At 33.2% G+C, this 23,429-nt stretch overlaps 1 protein-coding gene across 1 annotated transcript in view; it reads right to left on the reverse strand.

The window, feature by feature from the left end:
- NOVA1 (NOVA alternative splicing regulator 1) overlaps nucleotides 1-23,429 on the reverse strand; it is a 158,187-nt gene that overhangs the window by 108,986 nt on the left and 25,772 nt on the right. The gene's annotated exons all lie outside the window — the stretch shown is intronic.

The raw sequence follows: 23,429 nt of genomic DNA on the forward strand, positions 1-23,429 counted from the left end.
GCTGCACTGGACTCAGAAGTTAAACTTTTGAACTTCCTGAATGTATTTATCTCTGTAGAATCTTTCACCATTGAGGCACTGATCTTCTCTCTTGTTACTTACCAAATGACCATGATTTTAACAACTATTATAAAAAAATAATGTAATGTCAAACTATCAACAGTTACAGAAAAAGGCTTCTTCACAATTATACTATAGAACCAATACAAACACATAATAGTGATCATACACTGATTATTTTAAAGTGGAAGTGGGGACGACTCCTAGCAAAAACTGAGCCATGAGATATCATAAAAGTAATGAACCAAGTACTGGCTCATTCCAACACAGAGGCCCTCTGGCAAGTTTCCTTTTATGATGCCCAGGCAGCCTTAATACCAACAGGTTTTTGTTTACAATTTCTACATATGAGTTTCTGAAATGGCAATGACTAATTATTGCCATTTTTTTCACCTCTTGTAAACTTCAGTTCAATTTCAAAACTTCAAGTCTTGCTTATCAACTCTGCAGGTGAAGCAGGGAGTTTAAATACTTCAATCTCATGTTTGCTGCTAGCATTTGGCAAGTTCTTAAGCAACATCAAAGAATCTACACAGAAAATATGGATTGGTTCAGAACGATAAAGAGATGGGGACAGTGTGTGGGGAGGGAATAGAAAACAGGGCTACTATACTAAAATCGTCAATACTATACTAAAATCGTCAATACTATATCTTCCTTTTCCTTCAGAGATATTCAGAAATTATATTGCACAGGTCTTCTATAGCTGTTTCCCCTCTTCTTTAGCAGTTCTACTGTCACTATTTGACCCTGGTTACAGGAAGATTTCATCACTCCCTTTATGCTGAGATTTCCTACATTTTCCATCAGTCATCTAATAAAACAGTAGCAGTTATTGCATGTAATCAACAATAAATTAAGAACACACTATTGCTAGAAAGGCTCTTCTATTTAATTCCCTACCTGTAAAGGAAACAAATGGTTTTCCTATTTTAAGCAGTGTAACAGCTTCTGAAAGTCTCCAATGGGACGCTCTTAAAAGCAACCTTCTTCAAATGGCTGTGCACCAATAGTCCATTCACTTTATAGATAAGCATACAGCATCTGCCCCAGAAGATTAAAACTTTTAACCTAATTTTTGAAGTCATCTGAGACTACGCATACAGTAAGAGGGCTTTGCCATCATTTAATTACTGGACTAGACACAGCTTATTCTGCAGAACCAATACTGTTCAGACTATAGTTTTGATACATGCTTTTAACTAAAACATTAGTTTTTATTGTATGATTTGTCCCTCATCGTCTTGTTTTTGTAAGCTAATTTTCAGAATGAAACTCTGATGCAAGAACTGTGTCCTCATAGCCAAGTAAAATTATCTACTATCCTGAAAGCATTAATCAATAACACACTGGTTTTTATAATTACTGAAGACTACTTTTAGAAGTATATCTATAGAGTATTAGAAGTCAGCTAATGGGGATCAAAATTACACATGAAGAAAACACGCTAACTTACGTCTTTGTAAATAAGTACATACTACAGATGCATATTTTAAATAAGAATATAAAGCAAATGTATAAGAAAATACAATCTGAGAATTTAAAGATTCATGATCTCTTTTCATGTACGTGTATCATTTAAAAACAGATAAATGAGTAAATAAAACTAAGATTTTACTTTTACATTGGACTTTATCATTGCTAAATACATGAATGCATGTTATTGTTTTTAATTTTGAAAACTTAATTTAACTATTTGAGGAAAAAAATGAATGCAAGTTCATAAAATAAGCCATGACAACAGTAGAGATTTCTGTATCAAATGAAAGATATGAACATATCTGCTCAATATAGTAAATCTAACTCTAAATCAAAACTGCATCCCATCCTGTACATGCATCATGTGTATATGAAAGAATGCAAGACAGAGCGCACATGCATCAGCATCTAAGAGGGAGATGGTATGCAGGGCTGCTTACTGGAAAAAATTCCACAAGTTGAGTAAGTGTAAAGGAAAAGGTATATAATCAATAATTACTGAAAGTGCAAAATTCTAAACAAAGCATGCTATCCCTTAAAACTACACACAAGGATACATTAATGTCCTCTGTGAAACCAAACCAAAAATACCAACAAATACACGATCATTTCTCACTGACTTCATATAAGCATTTTTTCCATGCTGCTTATACACAAAACATTTAATTAATATGGGACCTAAACAGATGAGTTTAAGGACTCTACACATGGCCAAAATCAAACTTAGAAACAAAGACCAACAAATAGGTCCAAGGTATCATTCAAGAGAGTTTTGTTATACAATGGATTTTTTCTGACTTGCAACTTATTTCTTGAGGTCAATAAAATACCATTAAGATCCTCTATACTACATCACTTCCATAAAAATCAGGCTCTCAAATTAATATACCACTGTCTGCTTTCATTAGGACAGGATTTTGAACACAGGGGTGGGGGGTGTGGGGGGGGGAGGCCGGGGGTGGGGAGAGACTATTATTCTTACTCCTATTTATTCACACAAGTGAGTCATATCTCAAAAAAAAAAACAACACGAATTAGTTTATCTAGGTTTTGGGTTTTTTTAAAAAAATCTTTTTATCTTAATTGCAACAAAATGACCAGCACTGCCTGGTAAAATCCCAAACCATTAATGCTAAAGCAGTCATGACTTTATTGATGTTGCAGTCCATACCCAGTGCAAGAGAATAATGCGTGCCGTAAGTCTAAGAATCTAGCTCCTACTGAAAGCACATGAAAGGTTCTCATTAGTCAAACAAGAATGGGTTATAAATGCAGTTGTGCAAAATGAGAGTTAATCTCAATGAAAACAAAAATGTCAGATAAAGTGCGAAAAATTTAATTGCATGCACCTTACAAAACAAGGTGAGCTAAATCACAGTTACAAATGATATTTAAAATGGCACTTATCTGTGGTAAGTATTTAAATAAAATTAACACCAAATACATAAAATATAAAATAACTTCAATATTTATTTACAATTTCAGGCCATTATTTGTACAGAAAAAATACATTAATTTCCTTAAGTGAACAGTTCTTTTGAAAGGGAGATGTGTTAGATAACTGATTTTTCCATCTTAAGTCTTTATGCTCCCCTGCTAGTATTCAAATATTAAAAATATTTGTGAAACTGATGCAAGTACAATAGCAAATAAAAATTCTCAGTGCCTGAAATTCTAGTCATTTTAGCTCCTTCTTAAAAGTATCTTACAAATTACAAATGATTCTCTGATCTTGGGATTTGATGAATAGTTTACAGAAATGAGCTAAAAGTAAGGCAGTGTTAAAAAGTAGGGTTGCCAGTTCTTTCATGGTCCCAGAAAACGCAGAGGAAGTTGGCAGGATCAGCTCAGCTCCACTGTGCTCCTGAAAAATATAAAATACCAGTGTCCACTGGATCATTGGGTCCTTAGCACTCTAGTACTATTTATGAAAAAGATTTTGGTGATGACCATAATGGTGCTTTAAAATATGGAGTAAGAGATTTGTCAGTAGGCGTAATCTTTCCTTTTTAAGATTTCATGCCCTAAATACACATTATTTATAAATTAAGGCTAAAAAGTTCTTTGCATAATGATAAACATATTAGGACCCCACCTTTGGGCATTATTACATAAATAGAGAGACATGTTAGGAAAAAATGAATTGAATTTAAAGAAAAAATTAGGTGACGACTGTATACACCTGTTTTAACCCATTTTTATCTAATGACATTACGTTTTAAGTGTTAATTTCACATATATACTAGCAATCTTTAATTGAAACTAAGGTTGAGAGCCTCGAAAAGGCTCATAAAACACTCCCCTCAACAATGCAATCGGTAGTGTAATTCCTTTGATGGCAGCAAATACAAGCTTAATAAAAAAACAAAGCACTGACATCTCACTATTAGTATCTAGATATTTTAACTAAACCAGGACTTCAAAACATCCACGGAAAATTGTCAGGGGAACTCTGGAGATGACACCACTAGAAGTCCTGCTGAGAAGCCCTCTTACACTGGAATCACAGCTGAACACTGCACCAGCATAATACAACTCAAAGCTTTTGCCAAAAATCTTTGGCTTGGGAAAAAGGGCTCTACAATAGAAAATATAAAATAAAATAAAAATACAAATGAATAATTCTAAAGACTGAAGTCAGAATACTTATCATTCTGTACCTGCTCAGCTACTGTCAAAGCAAACTGAAGTGCTTCTGCTACACATGAAGCACATAGAGTCAATTATATTGTTACTTAACAGCAGTTTCCTAAGAAGTCCATCAGTTTGTTGTGACCTAAAAAAGAATTTACTTAAGCTTGAACAGATTTTTACAAGAAGCATTTAAGATCTGTAAAAACAGACACATATTTTGCTATATAACATAGTAGTTGCTACGTAACACAGTGTCTATTAAAAGCAAAAAGATTACAGGAAAAAAGTTAAACAGAATTTTCATACTCAATAAAACATATAATGTTATATCTTGTGAAGATATCCAACTGCAATACAAATTTAAAACCTGGGCTATGGTATTGTCCCTGATCAATAGTGCAAAGCAGGTAGATATACCAAGCAAAATGAAAAATAACTTTAAATATTGATATTGAACTTAATATTTAAACTACCTCAATTTCTCTACAAGCATTAGAATAGTCACATATAATTACATTAAGATTCAAATTTGGTTTTAAATTAAGCTTTACTATTGCAAGAAAATGCACCACACTTCAATTCTGTCTACCAAACAAGAAAAATGTGCGAATCCAACCTCACTCATCACAGTGCACCAACACAGATACTACAATGACATGAATTTCTCAATATGCAAAATGAGTTCCAGACCTTGCATATTTTCTTTCTGCACTTCTTTTTTCAGTATGTGTCCTGAGAATACCAACAGGTAGATAACAGAAATGTTAACTAGAAGTTGCAAACCTAATTCACAATCCACTGTGTAACTTATTTACCAACTGCAAACAGATGCTTTAGCAGACTAAAAAGTTACATTGTATACAAAAGCTTCTTAGATTTGTGAAAGTCTTTCCACTTTGAAAGGAAAAAGCGCCCAACTTCCAAAGTCTTGGTCCTCAACAGAAAAGAAAAAGGATGAACTATAAAACCAAAAGATTTAAGAATGAGATCATTTTCCAATTTCATTCTATTGGGTACATAAAGCAATTGAGTTTTATTTTTCAACTTTCACAAACATCAAATTGGGTGAAATCTTCACCCCCACTACAGTAATAACTAACACATCGAAAGAGCTAAGGTTCTACCCTATAAAATAGTCATGGCACAGTTTAATAGCTTGAGTGGTGTTAAAGTAAGTACAAATAACTCTAAGAATGCTCTTCTGCAATGTTAACTTCTTCAGGGAAAAAGCCAAACACAACCAACATTTCAACCGAGCACTGAGTGAGTTTTAAATCAAAGACAGTGAAGCTCACAATACAGAGACTAATTATGGATTGCCAGAAGTTACTCAGCCCACAGCCTTTACTTTTAGGCATTGACAGAAAACTGGCTACAACCTGCATGAATTATCCTCCCAAACTATTTCCAGCTACTGTCAAAGAGCTCTAGTTCCTTCCTCATTCCGTGACCTGAGTATGACGCTCCTGGGCAACTGGCTCTAGGTGACTGTGCCTGTCCAGGGGGGTTGGACAAGATTACCTCCAGAGGTCCCTTCCAACCTCAATTACTCTGTGATACTATAAATAGGGCTGTATGTCAAACTTCGTAACAGGTATTTGAATACAACAAAATACTACAAGTAAGGCTAATAGCAATTCTTATTACCTAAGTTGCCAAACTCAGTATCTCCATCTGATAGAATGTGATTTTGTTAGCACAAGTAAGTATTTCTGTTTACAAGTAAGGCTAAGAACTAGCAAGACTCTTATGTAAAAGGACATAAATGAAAGACCTTATCTGGAGAAGGCAACTGAAAATAGATTTCAGCTTACCCATAGAAACTTAACACCTTTATTTCTCAAACTTTGCATGTCCATCCTAATTTAGCTTGGGGGGGGTTCTAAAAAATAGTACGGAATATTCACTTAGGAGTACACTGGAATTTATACTGAGTAAAATAGGAAGAGGGTAAGCAATAAATTGGTGAAGTAAACACAAAAAAAGTTACACAAAAATACAAACTAAAATGCACTATTTAACCTAACTAAAACATGCTGTCTTTAATTTACCATGTGTTACAGTGAAATAACAACTTCTAAATATTGGTTCAGTCAAAATACCATCTTCTCTTTATCTGTGCTAATTCAGGATTTTTTAAAAACTAAAACTGAAGTTAAATGGACCTCTCTCACACACATCTTTACGTATAAGAAATGGAAAAAGATATCTCAAAATGGCCAAGGAATAAAGGAACTTTACTTTATAAAGAAAGGTTATGCAATTAATTTCCATAGCAAGACAAAACTAACAATTAAATTCTCCCATCCATTACTTTGCCAAAGAAATAGAAGCATTTCTCATGACACAGCACAGCTTCATCCTATAGTAACCAAAACAAATTTTCAATTCTAGATATTACAGGAAGTGTTATCTCTTCATATTCCTTCTTCTGCCATTCAAAGCTGTGTTTTTATACAGAAATTGTCATTTACTTGGAAATCACATATATTGTGATATATACCACGTTGTTCTAAGAGAAGTGACTCTGCATTATCTAGGCAATACTCCTTGCGAGCTCTACTGCTAGTGTTGTCTGAGTACTAACCTTCTAAATATCCTAATTGGTTCATATCATTCTTTAAAATGTAGTTCTCAATGATTTCCAAATCTATACTGCTGCTTTTCTTTGAGAAACAACTTTTTTACAAAAAAATCCAAATCATTGGATTTGAGCCACTCCAAACATCTTACAAGACGTAAAGATCAAGTAAGAGATAGTGTAGACTTGATGATGAACTTAACAGTGTCTATCAACACTGACTATAAATTCTTAAGAAAAGAAGGACATATCAATGTATGAAAAGTATATAAAAATAATTTATAGATAAAAAGAATTACAAATGTCTAGGACAGTTCTGGGAACAGCTGTAAATTCCTTCTATTAATTTTAAGCATTTCTTTCTGCTACTGATAATGCTCATTTTTAAATAAAATTAAATTCATAATGTGTTTCTACTGCTGATAAGACCTTTAAGTTACTTAAAGCTTAGAAAAAATACAGCTATTTTAAGGCGATTTCTTATACAAGATAAACAATCAAAATATTTTGCATTTCCTAAAGTCTAAGTGCTTGCGTTTTAACTTAACATTTAACATCTTTTGACAATGTTTGCTTTTTTTTTGGTTTTGTTTTTTGTTGGTTGTTTTTTTTTTTTCCTGAAAATATAGTATATGCACATGCCACAATGACAGAAAGGTAAAGATAAGGGTACACACACAAAAATAATGAAAACAAGTCTGCATATGTTGATAACAGTGCTTCAGAAGATACAGTAGAAGATATAGAAGAAAAATGAGAATTAAAAATATTAGGAGGAAACTTTTGAATATTTCTGCTGAATTACAGCTTTTGACCACTGAGTAGTTATCAGTTACCTCTGAATATCTCAAGTTCCCTATATTCAATTCTCCCCAGGGTTTATCATCACATTTTAATCATCTATCCAGTCCCTCGAAATACATCTCCTAGCTGATTACTGTTAACATTTTCTATTCTTATATGCAAATGTATGCTCACTCACGTATCAAAGGTGGTTTGTTAGGAAAGACAAGAAAGCCAAAGACTTCTCTAAAAAGTCATGATATATTGAAACATCAGAATTCTACTACAGGTTATTTTTAGAAGTAATTATTTTTTTATTTAAACAAGTATTGTCAATCAAATTATAAGAATATTGCAACACGCAACAACATTACCACTGCACCTAACTTTTCAGAGCACGAGATGCACACACAGAAAAGTAAAAAAAAAAAAAAAAAAATTAAAAAAAAAATCAAAGAAATTGTATTAGCATAAAGAAAAATATATCATTTCAATAAAATATAGGTCAAGCAGAGCATATATATGGATGGCACAAGAGGATTTTTTTTATCTGCTATATATATTTTTTAGGAAGCAGAACAGTGATGAGAAAATTATCAATACAATCCCTATATTGCAGAACACCATTACTTGGAACATATTTTAAAATTGCTTGTATCTGAGACCCGAAGATACTATGACTGCAAATGAATAGTCAGTCACACTCAGGAGAAACTGCATTGACGTCTGTAAGAAAGAATAAAAGATTTTAGTACTACAAAAAGACTACACAGGAACAGGACAGAAACACTCCTATGGTTGCAATCACAAGGTCGAAATGTTTTTCAGCTATCCGTTGTTGAACTTCTTTATATGATAAAATAATTACATACATTAAACATACAATGTGATTCTATGATATGCCCATATCCGGCATTTGGTAGATATAGTAGTATGCCTTGTTTGTAAATACGAGAAAGAATGGGGTAAAGACTGCACCCAATTATAAGCACACCTCTGAAATTGTCTGAGGCTTTTTTTTTTTTTAATGTATTTCTATTTCAGGTACTTAGTAATGAAGTAACACTTGATAATTCATTGAATATCTGTGACAATTACCCAAGGTTTTCAACCAGTTCAGCTGGTGGTCCCCCTTCCTGAAAAATTGTTTATACCACACAAGACACACAAAGGTACAAAACCACAACTACACGAGGGATGTAGAGCACTTTGCTGTCTCATATGACAAAACAGACTGACTTCCTACAAAATGGGCACAGTACTATTTTTTTTTCACAGGGCACACAACATCACAGAAAGGACATATGGGAAAGAGGGAGCACGAGGAAGCTTGTCCATGTCCACAGAGGACACTTCATATTTATCAGATAAAGTATTTCTCAAGATCCCTGTTACTTTTCGTAACTTTTACAGATATGTAATTTTCACACTTTCAAAAACAAAGCCATGATGATGAAGCATTTCTTTGTCAAGCCTACCTTTGCTTTAAGGTCCTCCAAAGAGTTACACTAAATGCACAGATCATGAAGCATCTATAGCCTCAACACAACTGGTTCAGATGGTCTCAGATATGATCTCAAGGTATGAGGAACAACAACAACAAAAAAGGTGTTTGTAAAAATACTGAATCCAGAAGAGCATCTTTGGCTGTAGAACTAGAAACAGTCAATATTCCACCTATTTTGCCTGGAAAATTTCTCTGCTAACTTAGCTCACTAAAATCAGAATGGCAGTCCAAAAGGCAATCACACCAAACCCATATTTTAAACTTCTAGTGACAGAATATTTACATGTATGACCTAATAATGTTGGGTTTAGCTGGTTCTAGCCTCAGTAGTAGGCAATGGTAAACAAGATAAGAATCTTTCCACTGTTGCTCTCTAATATTTTGAAAAATAAGTTAGCCTTGCATTTTAAAATCTCTGCTAAGATTAAAGTTTTGTGAAAAAAAAAAATTATTAAATAGAAAGTAAATTTCTTTAACTTAAGGATCTTATCTCGAGAATTTTTGTGTTACTCTGCACAAACTTGCCAAGACTTGCCCTTTGAATCCATCTTGTCCAAACTAAGTATTGATTATAGAGGTTCTGCTGAATTCTCCAAATAGCAAAATCTAAACCATATACTTTGAAAGTTAATTTAAAAAAAAAAAAAAAAAAAAAATCAACAAACCAACCAAACCTTTTTCTGATAACTGTGCAGAAATAAAATAACTTTTAAGAGGTAAATGGTCAAATGGCAACAGGGTTGGAGTCAGATAACCAAACTGGGCTTTGGCAAATCGGACCTTAAAATTAAGGAAGCCTTAGAACAGTGAGGTCAAACCATCAAATTGCTTATTTGAAAAAGGTAGGCCTTATGCTAAAGAATTACCTAACAAAGTGTCAAGAGCTTCTCCACTTAACAGCTCTTTTTCTGGAACAGCAATTTGTTGATTTTGGGTTATGCTAACCAGACATACATGGGGGTGGGAGATAAGGGTTAATAATCAAGTAAACAAAAACATTACATGCCCCACAGAAATCCCCTATATCTTAGAAGTACTGTAAACTGTCTATTCTCATTAATACACAAACGCAGAAATCTGGGGGAAAAAAATGCCAACAGGGTAGCTCTTCATCTGTGACTGAAAAAATTGAGAATGCTTTTTTATCATGCTAGAAAATTATACAGTGATGACCAGAACAAACATTTTGCAAAAAAATCCAAACCACTTCCAATATAAATGCAAATAACATTTTAGAATAATTCCTTAAATGTTCATTATAATTTAGGGCTCACTGAGCCTAAAATCAAATCACTGCATAACAGATACTAGTCTTCTCTTCTCCTGCATTAATGGCAAGGCAAGGAGGGAGGCCAAGCTACCTAAGATGAAGAGGACATCTTAGGTTTTAATTACAATACATAAAGGAGATTAAATTCATCACAGTTTTAAACACGAGAAGACAAATACATATAGCCCCAATTAAAATGAGAAAAATTACTGCTGACAACTTTGAGTAAATTTTCAATACTTCTAAATACCTTTTATTGTGCTTAGTCTTATTAACAGGTGTATAGAAGGCTTTTCTGATAAGTAATGTTAAAACAGGAACATTAAAGAACTTGCAAAAATCAAACCAGAAGTCTGTCTTTTGGCCACCTACAAATGAGCTGTTTTCCCGTACTAGTTCATTCTAGAAAGTATAACCTAAGTAAAAGCAAACAAGAAAAAAAATGCTTACCATCACTGAGATTTTTAACCTGTAAATCAAACATGTTGCTAACAGTTAAAATCTAGCACACAAGCTATGTAAGAAATAAATCTATCTGTGTAACTAGCTACACTTGCTTTCAACACATACAGGAGGCATTTCCAGTTGCTAGGATATTATGTAGTATATTAAGTTACATGTAAACATCCTCACAGAGTTGGTATACAGAGCTTGTCATAACATTCAAGAAGAGTAAAAGCTTTATACATACTACTGTTTTCAGAAAATAATTCTGTGTAAGGGTTTGATTTATTCAATATTCACTTTTAGAACCTCCGAAAGCCATAAAAAAAAAAAAACACAACAAAGCGAGTCATAAGGGTTTAAAAGAAAGCATTAGATAAAAGAGCTTCCTATTGAGGCAGTGATTCTCCTCTTACTCTCTGCTGCTGAGTGTCCTTTGTCTGCCTCTTGCCTGAAGATGTAACACAGATACAAATCTGTCACCACAACTAAATCAGAAATTGATCACTTGACTTTCTACTGAAGATCAATACAGATTTCTTTCAATCCACCTTATCCATTTCTGAAACTAGTTAATATCTATCTAAAGTCACTGTAATATCTAGGTTTCCCTACCTATTTAAGATATATTTAGATCCCTCTCATACATAAGACCTAAACCTTACAGCCTTATTTCTTCATTTATAGTTCATTTTTAGGGTTTTAGAATTATGAAATTAAGTTTTATTTCACTAATTCCTCAATTTAAAAGAACTCCAAAATTATGCTCTAATTACTTGCATCAAAACTTGTATTATGTGTTTCTCTATAACCTGTGCTAGAAACAGTAAGAAGCCTCTGGAAATTCATATGAAGCAGAAATAGTCAGATCCTCAATCCATTTATCTTGTTTAAACTCTCCAAATGGAAGTACCAAATCTAGAGAAACCTGAGATATCCAGAGCTCCTAAACCAACCATCTATCCAGACATATCTCAGCTTCACTTAAGGGTTGGACCAGATGCTTACCATAATTAGTCCATTTTCTAGCTTCCATGAAACAAATTCTCTCAAAGAAAAGCCAAATGGGACTACGACCAACTCAATCAGGTTTTCCAATATATATAATCAAGTAACTAAAACTCCAGAATGTTTTACAAGTTGTACATTTTACACATAGCTGTATTACTCAGATGCAAACATACTAGGTTTTTTTTTCCCCTCAGCAAACATAGTCCTTTACTATAATATAAAGTTCTAGAAGCAAGATAGTACAACAAGTCATCATCTGCTTAAATCCTGGTCATTAAGAGTTGAGAATAGTTTCCAGTAAATGACAGACACCACTTGACCCTTCTGATACAAGTGTCAAGCCAATATACTACAACACTGAAGCTGAAGTATTATTATTTTCTAAGCCATTAATCGTCATATACGTGACCTCTCAATTTGATAGCTGCACTTATCAATATATGAAAACAGCAACATAAAAGAAGTGCTACGTTAGACTACAGTTGGCCACAAGCTGAATTTACATTTCAGTGTTTTACTTCTAGCTGGCTTTACACTACACTGGAATACAAACCTGAAATATAAAACTCTATAAAAACACATCAAACTTCTTCATGAATCCTTGATGTTTGGTATGAATATAATGTCCCAAAACAGCTACAATACAATAATTAAGTTGAGTAAAAAGGCAGTTATCTTGAACTTCATAAGAGACAGAAGACACGTCTACCACAGGGTGACAACAAATCCATGCATGCTGTATTGAGAAGACACCATCTGAGCTATTTATGGGGTAAGCAACTTACCTGTATCATATGACAGAGTATGAGGAGTGGTTAGTATGTGAACAAAAGGCTGTTTTCCAAGGCAGAAAGAAGAGAAATAACAACTTACCTGAAAAGTGAAAAATATACAAATGCAGAGTCAAAGAAAATAGCTCTTATGCAGGCTTAGGAAAAAAAAAAAAAAACACCACAAAAAAAACACCCACACAAAAAAAACCAAACACCACCCACAAAACAACAAATTTAAACCCACAAAAAGCTTAGCTGCCTTTATATGTCCACCTTTATCAATGATTTCTTACTGAACATCATGCAGTAATTTCAGATACAAACTAAATTACATTAGACTACGAAACTAACTCCATCAAAGCACGTAAAGTTGCTTTTAAAGAATAAACACACGTAACTTAGAAAAATGTGGTTTAGTGTGACTGTAGCCATTATACAGTCAGGTTTCTGTACGAAAACCTAGGATTCTCACTAACAATTACATGACCTGATATGAAGTCATCAGAACGTATCTGTTTTCTCTGTTTATTATTATCGACACTTATAATATGGCACAGGTATTCCTTATGATTTTGCAGACAAATAAATGCTTGCAAAAACGTTTAGTGTTGATATTAATATCTAACACCTGTGCTGATAGTCACTTAAATATCTCCACATTTGAGCCAAATATCTGTCCTAATTACATTAATACCATTACATATGAATGATTTACATCATTCATATATTAAAAACTAGCTTTTGATACATCTTCCCATGTATTCATGGAAAATAATATTCAGATTCATACAATGTAACTCCTTTTTCATTTTATTACAGAAAAAAAAGATTCTAATCTTTACATTAAAGATATGTACCTTTCTTTAACTGCTTGTTTTTCAAAAAACATTGTGACGTAATGAAAAATTATACCTTTTTTGTAGTAATTTTTTAAATGAAAGTCAAGATAAATTGTCTCTTCAATTATTATTCCAACTTCAAGGCTCATTCATACAAGTTTATGAACCAGACAATACTTCATTTGTTCTGTACTTTAATACTTTGTAAATATACTGCATTATCACCTAACTTAAAAATATGAAGACTGTCTAACACATTTAATCACAGGCAGTACTATAGAAATTACCATAGCTTTACACCTTCACTTACTCATTTACAATGGACTGTTGCTTAACCCATAAAGAACAGTCATAAAAATTATAAATAAATAAAAAGTCAAAGGAATGCAAAACAGAAATTAAAAAAAAAAGTCTTGCATGATGTTTTACTGCAAAGAGGGTTTCCAGTAAGGAAATGAAAAGATGCCAGCTCCTCAGGAAAAGGCATTGCATCAAACCTTGCCACTTTTGGTTCAAACAGATAGGAGCTACAGGCATAACAAAGAGCCAGAAGGTAACATAATTGTCTTAGAACTAGCTTGAGCACCTTTTATTAGTAGGAGAATATCCAGTATCAGTTTTAACATAATAAAGGAAAAAGCTAGTACTTTTTTTTCATATATGTATATCAGCGATGTATCAAGAAAAATCATACAGTATTTGTCTTGTGTAACTCCTATTTTTCAGTGAAATAAAACAACTATCAAGTAAACTTTCAAATTTTTCTCTGTGGAAACAGCTATATAACAATAAAGCATAAAAACTCCTGATGTTTTTTATATTATACCTCTTGAAAATTTCATCAGACTTATGACATGGTAGTGGCAAAAAAAATCCATTTCCACAGAACAACAGCTGTGATTTCAAGGCATTTAAATCAATGAAGATGGTTAGCCAGAAGCTTATAGAATGTTAGAAACAGGGCTCTCAAATTTATTACCATCACCATCAGCACTAATAGGAACAGTCTGTAGGATATAAATGTTGCAGAAACCACTATTTTGCAGGGATATGCATGTCATAACACAGCATGAAAATTTTTTTAAAATCTTCTAAAATCAGAAACATATATCTTAGTTCCACGTAAAAAACAGAACAAACCAGCTTTCTTTGGATTTATATGCGATTTTCTGACCCACAGGAGTAAACTTACCAGCAAAGCAGTAAGTGATCATTGCCTACAGGTCTGATAATAGAAAGTCCTGCCTGATTTGTTGGAAGGTTGAAAGATATGCACAGAACAAGGAAGATAAATTGCAAAGACACTTCTCTTTAAAACAAATTTATTCTTCCCACTGAGACGAGAGCAGACAAGACAAAGTAAAAGTGAGAGCATGTGCAAGGGTGGGGAGAAAAAGGGGAGAAAGAAAGGGGAGGGGTAAAGAAAGTGGAGACCCTGTTCTTTGAGTCTGATTTGACACCTTAAGACCTATTTTACATAAATGTTTAGCATTCACCACGTAACATGTTAATGAGAGCTATGGTTTTGAACATATTTCGTGTTACATAATGCTAAATACTTTAAAAATTATTTTGTAAATAACTCAAATACCACACTCAAAATTAACAGATACTTTTGATCTGCATCCCTCTGTGCCTCATCTCTCTATGAAATTATAAAACTAATGCTTCAACCCTACAGAGTGATTCAAATTGTGTATGTAGCTCAAATACTCCCACGGACCACGAGGAAATCATGCAATTCTCTTTTCAGAGTAAAAATAACATGAAGTAACATGAAATAAATAATTTATGCAGCTGCTTGCTGGCCAATGGTGAAACAATATATATTGAATAGGCGGTCATAGGTGACCAGAGATCATCCTTTATGTGAAGGTCCTGGAACCCTGTGTTTGTAACAGTTCATGATAATCCATCCAATGGATTTGTCATGATGAATGTATGTAGGGGGTAGTATAGACATTTCCTAATTTTAAATTTCCGGTTATGCAGCTTTCATAGACATTTTATATGTTTTATTTTCATCTTTCTTTGAGACAGAAAGACATATAACAATGGTAGGATTCTGTGCATGGGCAACTGTCTATCCAGGAGACACAAATGTTGAAAGACAGGACTTAAGCTATGCAATAAAGAACTCACTGCTTTCAACAATGAGAAATCCTTTCGTTTCTTCTAAGGGAAAATCCATTTCAACTCTATTTATAAAATAAATTTTTAAAAGTTTGGTTTGCATTTTTAAACATGAAAAGAAAATCTCTTTCATAGTAAATTCTAAGCTCATTCCTTTGCTTTTTAATATATCTAGGCTACAGTAAATATTCTGATAATATTCTCAAAAATAATAATTTTCATCAGATTAACATATGTATCTGCTAATGATTGTTGTATCTTGTACTAGCTCCTGTTAGGGTAAAAAAAAAATTATCGCCATTAAAGTTAAGTAGTTTGGTATGTGTCAGATTGCATACGTGATGATTTAGATAATCTAAAAGCAGCATAAATTTTTTTCATTTTTTTACTTGAGATTTAATTTTTTTGCCCTGCAAATTTATCACAGCATTTAAATTTTGCTAACATATTCTGATTTTCACAGAGATTCTTTCACACACAACCCATTGAATCCTCCTGCTTGATCCTGCAGGAAAGACATCGTGCTAAATTTAGGTTATTACAATCATTTCTATGGTAACAGATGGATGTGAAACACAGGATTATGACTTCACTGCACGACTGTGCAGAAAGAAGTCAGTTGGTAGAGGAAGAAAGATCATATTCAAAATATCTGCAGCTGTAGCAGTGAAGCACACACAATCACTGAGAAATGGAACTGTCCTTTTTTAAAAAAATACCTGATGTCTTTTTTCAAAATCGCTAAAGGTATATCTTCCCCTAACAAATACCTTCATCACCGACAATCTCCGTATGTTTTTTTCTTTAAACCAATATCTCTAGTCTGGCACAATTAAAAAAAAAGAATGCTTCAAAATATAGGTTATGCACAAAATTATAAATAGATATGAATCTATTTAGAACTTCCGGAGGTTAAAAAAAATACAAATACAAAATTCTAATAGAAATGCATTCTGTATAAAAAGGAGAGTAAAAAGGGACAGTACATTTCAGCTACTACAAACCAGGAAAAAAAGGGTTTTTTCATTATTCTTGCTTTTTGTGGATTAAATGCTGCGATGTATGCAACAATTTCATGCTAGAAATGCCCATCAAATTATATTCAACTAAAAGCTCGAAAAATCACTGAATTATTACAGCATATCATGTTATCACTATCTTCTTCAGTTTGATTTCATCTTAAAATCCAAGTCTAGATCAGAGAAACCAAAATATGGGTGTTTATTATATTGTTACAAGCAATATTAACTACAGAAAGTATTCCTCAAGCACAGAGACTAAAAACAGCCACCCATAGCATCTGCCTTAAAAATATTGTAGCCCTATACAAAATTCTTTACAAGATAGTGTCTGAAATACCTTCTATATTTAATCACAATCCTTAATGATTCAGCAATGAAAGGCTATTGCAAAATGTAGAACTATAACATTTCTGGGTTAGCTGGACACAGATTACTTAAGTACAGAACAAGTATAAATAACTCTGTGACTAATAATGGTTCCTAACTTAAATATTGAATATTACTGTGATAACATAGTCAAAGCAGGCATTTGGCTATAAAGGTTATGCTATTTTAAAATAGTAAATGCAGTAGACTTTAAACAGATTTTTATTTCTATCTTGCAGGAACAATGTATTTATAATTGAAAACAAATATCTTCATTATACTTTCTCTGATTTAAGTTTGCTTGGATTTTCAGATTAAATCTAACCTATGAAAAAAAATTAACAAGACAATAGTAACTACTTATGAAGAATTCCTGAAACATATCAGACATGCAAGGTAAATATACATAGCCATTATACTTTAATAAACATAAGGATATACATTAAAGTCTTTAATCAGTATTAAAGATTATGCCTCTTCATGATGAAGCTGAGTATGGCTCAAGAAACCTTTCTTGCATTTGAGATGTTTATGTACTACTAAACTAACATGAAACGTCAACATTGAGGGCTTTGCTGATTAAGGACCTTTTAAGGGCCTTTTCTCTCAACTGGTAAATTGTTGCCAATTTTCACACAACATGAGGGATCTTAAAGATAAATAGATCTTTGAAACCCCAATCCTTCTGTGTGGTTGAAATGAGCAAACAGGTTAGAAGGGACCAGAAGGGACCCACTGCAGCCTCATAAACTTCGTTTACCTAGGGAAAGTAGGCTTAACAAAAAACAACACCCAAAAAACGCCAGTAAGAGTGGAAGGGGAATGTCTGACACAATTCTCCAAATTAGAAATTCAGGTCTTGGCTATCCCAGTATTCTCAGATGATTCTGTGAAGGACTGCAACACTAATAAAATTATGACAGGAATGACTAAATAAAAACTGATATGGAAAACTTTTTTTTTTTTTTCCTATTTAATTCAGACCACTAGACCATTTAAAACTTTGTTCTTTTTTTAATTTGCAATTAACCTAATTACATTTCAAATACTCTTTACCCCTCTGGGAGGAAAAGTTCTCTTTATAAAAGATGTTACTGCACACACCTTTTATTTAAGAACTTAGAAAGAACCCAAAAAACATTTTTTTTCCTTTTTAAGAACCTTCTGAAATCTTATATTAAAAAAAAAGCCATACATTGACATTTTCAACATTTTAAAGGTTTGAAAAGATCAAAGTTACTAAAAAGAAACATGTCACATTTTTTGGGAGTAGGGCAGGAGGTGAGGAGGGAGAAGGTTGCTGCTTTCATACACAAAGGTACATACCATTCCCCCCCAACACCTCACTTTGCTCATTCTCAAATCAAAACTTCCTACTGTGCTGATAATCCTAGACAAATGGTTTGAAGCAAACAACTGAAGTGAGGATACACACCGCAGATAGTAAACTAATGGTCTGACAAAATTACTCCTATTTTCCTGGCCATAAAACTGGGTCATCCATCTTGAAAATTGTGAGGTAACTCAGAACTGAAATCACAACATTTGGCTGTTAGCATCTTTAGTATCTGCAATTGTAGTTTTTCATTAAAAACATTTAAAATCTAAACACATCTCCTGTTTTCATAAAGAGACTCCCAAGTACAATTAATCGAAAGTGGAATACAATGACCATAATATACTACAGCTATATCCATACTGTGTCAATATTTCTGAGTCAAATCCATTTAAATTTATAACAAATGCTTGCTAGCAAGTTCAAAAACACTTCTGAATAAGCAATTCACAAAATACCACAAGCAAGTCAATAAGTACGGTATTTGGTTTTAATGAATAAAAAGATCCAGGAGACTTAGCTCAGGTGAACTGGTCCTCCACTAACTTCTCTTTTAGAGTGGCAAACGATCAGCCCTTACGGGACAGTGAAAGTCTTTATTTGCCTTACCTCACTCAGGGGTTTGCCATTTTCATTTGTCAATAGGCAGAAGCCACCCACAATTTGGCCATCTATAAAGGACATTTGACATATTAGAAAGCATTGAATCTTCTGCAAAGGAAAAGTTTTTAGCTGTTGCTAGAAAGGCATGACTGGTTGAAACCAAAATACTTTTACTTTCTTAATGGGCACAAATTAATGGACAGGGAACCTAAAGGAATATTTTAATGTTTCAGGATTTTCCATTACTATTTAGAGTGATTAAATAAGCAGGAGCTGTCCTTATAAATAAATAAATAAATTATCTGTAAGGCAGGTCAAGGACATTGCATCGGCACAGGGCCAGGCAACAGAAGGTGCTAAACAGGAGAAGACTGGTGGATCTGATGACCAGAGTAAAAAAACCTCTGCATTTCAGTATACCAGAACTCCCTTTCTTTACACTATATTATCTTCACTGTATGGCTAAGTTTGCATGAGTACACATGGTAAAAGCTATGTACCAAAACTTCTGTGCAGACAGGATACGCAGAAAATATGTAAGTTAAAACCAAATAGAAGCTGCAACCTATCAAACACATTAGGTTCTGTGTTGCCCTTTTGGTTGTGGTCACAGCAATCCATAGTGGTCAAATAGCTAGAAAGGGACTTCTGTAGGCACAATACTGATTGCTACTATTGAAATTTTACAGAGAGCCAAAAGAAATGTTTTAATATATACCAAAAGGAAATGTTTAGTGAGGGTATATTTTTTATATCCAAGGTAGGTATATTTTCCAAGTATTTCCTCTTTCTCATACATATGAAACAGTCACTTGCTATATTGGTGGTTTAGTATTTAGAGAGATATATATTTAAAAAAAAAAATGTTAGAGTCTTTCATTGTGTAAACTACACAACTATGACTGAAAAGGAAGTGTCTCTTGACTCATTAATTACAGTAGGGCACCATCTTCTAGTTGTCCAGCTAGGAAAAACAGATGTTTCAACACATGTTACACACACAGTGAAAAAAAGGACCAAGCCAGACAAAAGGATAAGAAAATTCTTTGATCCTACTAGTCAATCAACTTTTTTTCCCAATATATTATTTCACAGAATTAAAGTATAACTCCAATATATCCCCGTAAATAATAGACTTGACAAACTAATTTTATTTGCATAGCATTAGACGTTCAAAGTTGATTCTGCTGTAAGTTACATTAAACTGCAAGTGGAAATAAGCATTCCCAGAGCTACCTTCCTTATTACCTTTTTAACCTTCAGTATGACTTCTGGCAGTGGAATATCAACTACCACAAGGAAAGATCTGTGGGTTTTTGAGTAACAAAAAAAAAAAAAAAAATGCTATTAAACAACTAAAAAAACACTATTTAAAAGATTAGGCTTCGTATTACTGAAGGTCAATTTTTTTCAGATAACCACATTTAAATTCCTGAATAAAGTATGCTGCTCAAAAGACCCTCTGCTATTTTAAGGGCATAGTAAAATAAGAATTGCATTATACAAATCACTGGGGGGGGGGGAGGGTGTGTCAAGAAACCTGAAGCTAAAAGCTTTTCATTTTTGTGGTTCCAAAAGACTGCTATTGAATAAATGAACATACCCAGTTAAGCAAAAATAGAGGTATCTTAAAACCACAGGTATTTACAGAAAACACATTTTAAGCCACATATTAAATGTAATTTCCCTCGGAAACTCTACATTACAGTTAGTGGTACATGTAAATTTTAAAGAAAACCAAATGGACGCAGACAAGTCTATAACCCTGTAATCTCAGGAAGCCACAACTACCGCAACCCTTTTACATCTGTTACTAAAGATAGTCCCCCTAGTATAAGAAATTTGTTTCACACATCAGCCAGATTTGTTTTGTCACATCACAACAAACAATGTGGAAGAAAAACTCAGTGCAGCACTTTTCTGCAAAAGAAAAAAACAAACAAAACAAAACAAACTGGAATGAGAAGCATAAATTTGTTTTCAATTTAATTTGAAGAATCAGAATAACAGTGAATTTAGAAGCAGTAGGGTTCTTTCGTTTCTGAAAAAATACTACAAAACTCAAGTGATTATTCTCCAAATTCTTAGAATCATTAAGTTTTTCACAAATTACGTTATCATTTGACTAAAAATTAACAATAATATTGATGTTTTTCCTTTATAATTAAGATTGCCTAACACTTAATACAATTTACAAATAATACTGCTTCTGTCTTCACTTAGCTTTCAATTTGCCAATGCATTGCTTATTCAAATGATTTTTTTTTGGATCTCTGCCTTCATTGGTTGGTTTTCTACTTTTTCCAAGTTTCAGCTAGTGAATCATTGACTTCCAACAGAACTATGAAAAATCAGATAATATCCTCATGTTAAGTATGTTTTAAATGCTTCTCTAGAAAATCTCATACTTACAAGTGTGAGAGGTATGCTTTTCACCAGCCCTCCCCCAACACCCCCACTTCCAAAATCAAATGCAGTTCAATTAGAATTCTCTGAACAACTGAAATTAGTCAAGCTCAGGAAACAAAAAGAAAATTTACCCAAAAGAAGCCAGTATTCTCTGTTCCCACACAACTCCCACACGTCATCCTGACTGAGGGTCTCTAGTTTGGGAACATGACTGGGTGCCTTAGTTCACGTTTTTAAATGTTCAGCATAACTCCTCTTTCAATTGTTTTTCCTGGTAACTGTGACCTGCTCTTGTGACAGCTACCAAAACCCAAGAAACAACCCAAGTTATACACAACTGAAGTTCAAAGTGGAAGAACTAGACGACATGATCTGACATAGTTAAGAACACTGGTAAACAAACATGGCTAACTTTGGCGGGCTAGGGGACACAAGGAAGAGTTTCCTCATCCAGAAACGAATGCTAACTTTGAAAAACTAAATGCCTGAGAACGCTCCAATACAATGCTAACAATTTCAGTTCAGCCTAACTTTTCACAGATGATCACTTACTTCAGGCACTATTTATAAACATCCAGTTTTTAACAAAGGCAATTTAACTGGCAAGCAGCAAGTCAAGCAAACACAATGGTAACATAATGAACAATATATGGAACTACAAAAAAAAAATTGTACATATCCTGACAAAAATAATTCCGTAGAAGTTCAAACTGGATATCCAATGTTTATATAAAATTCAGCTATAGTTCTCTAGTCATTTCCTCCTCCTCCCAAAAAAACTAGCATAACAGCAAACCTTACACCTGAAGGACGCTAAAGTAATTATTTATTTGTATTTATGAACAACTACTGTGAAAATGACAATCAGAAGAAAATAACAAGCAATCAATAACACCCTATTCCATGCATGCTTTCTTAAGTTAGGAGTAAATAAAATGTAGGGCAGCACAATGCTAATTTTTAACTCAACTACCCATACCCAAGTATGCATAATCATTAATGACTTAGAAGTCATTAAGTAAATACCACCAAAAAGTCACTTGTGAATTACTTTTTCTGCGCTTTATTTTGAACGGTGCCTCTCCTCCATGGCAGAACCTAAAAGTTAAAAAGTGACAATACAAAAGCTGACTTCTCACATATGTACAATAGCAACCGTGTCTCATTTCCTCTCACTACATCATTCTCACCCTCTGGACTGTTTCAACAAAAATAAACACGAGACAGTTACAAGGTAAGACAAAGGCAATGACAATTACTACAAAACACTCTACAACATAAAACCAAGTAAGAGACTATTATCTCCATTTAATGTTACAGAAGAAGTCTTCGAAAAACAAAAATTAATAAAGTATCAGATGAGTATTCAGTCAAGACACACTAACATTTTTAGTTAGTGAGATTACATATCATTAAAACAATCCTCATTAACACTATAAAGTCTTTGTTTTGTTTCTTTTATTGCTAACTTCTGAACCTAGTTTGAGACATAGATACCTAAAACAGAAGTGGTAAAAAAAGTAATAGCATCATGTACTTCAACTTTCTTCTGCTTGGAACAAAGATTTGATTTTGTCTTGTATAGCAAAAGTGATAACAGAAAGCAAGTATTTTTTAAATTACTGTCCCTATTTCAAGAAAATAAAAATTTAAAAATCCAGAACTTATTACTCAGATCATTTATATGCTTTACTATCAGTAAGGAAAGAAGTGCTGCGTGAAACAATGTATTTCATGCAATCTCACTGGGGTTCTTTTGGACCAACTCTTCAAATTGAGAAAATATATTAAGCATTTCAAAATATATAGTTATAGAAAATAGCGCTCTTCTCATTTGTATTTGGATTTATTTGTTTTTTTATTTATATGTGCGCGTTCAAAGAAGCAACCACCATTTTACTGGTGCCAAAATGGTATTTAAGTTATGTATTTTAGGATGTGTATTACAGATTTTTTTTAATTATATATACATACATATGTGTATGTGTACATACACACACACATGCATACATTATCCTTTGGCCTGTCAAAATATTGTATCATCTTCCATTCTCATTATAAGGTAACTTACTTTCCATTCCATCTGGAAACATTATTTTAGCTATAGCCCACAACATGAGCTAGAAGCAAATGAACAAGATTCCAGCTCTGATACTTTACAAAGATATGAAGTTGGAAG

This window comes from Nyctibius grandis, chromosome 4 (assembly GCF_013368605.1).
Source record: "Nyctibius grandis isolate bNycGra1 chromosome 4, bNycGra1.pri, whole genome shotgun sequence".
In the NCBI taxonomy this organism is placed as follows: Eukaryota; Metazoa; Chordata; class Aves; order Nyctibiiformes; family Nyctibiidae; genus Nyctibius; species Nyctibius grandis.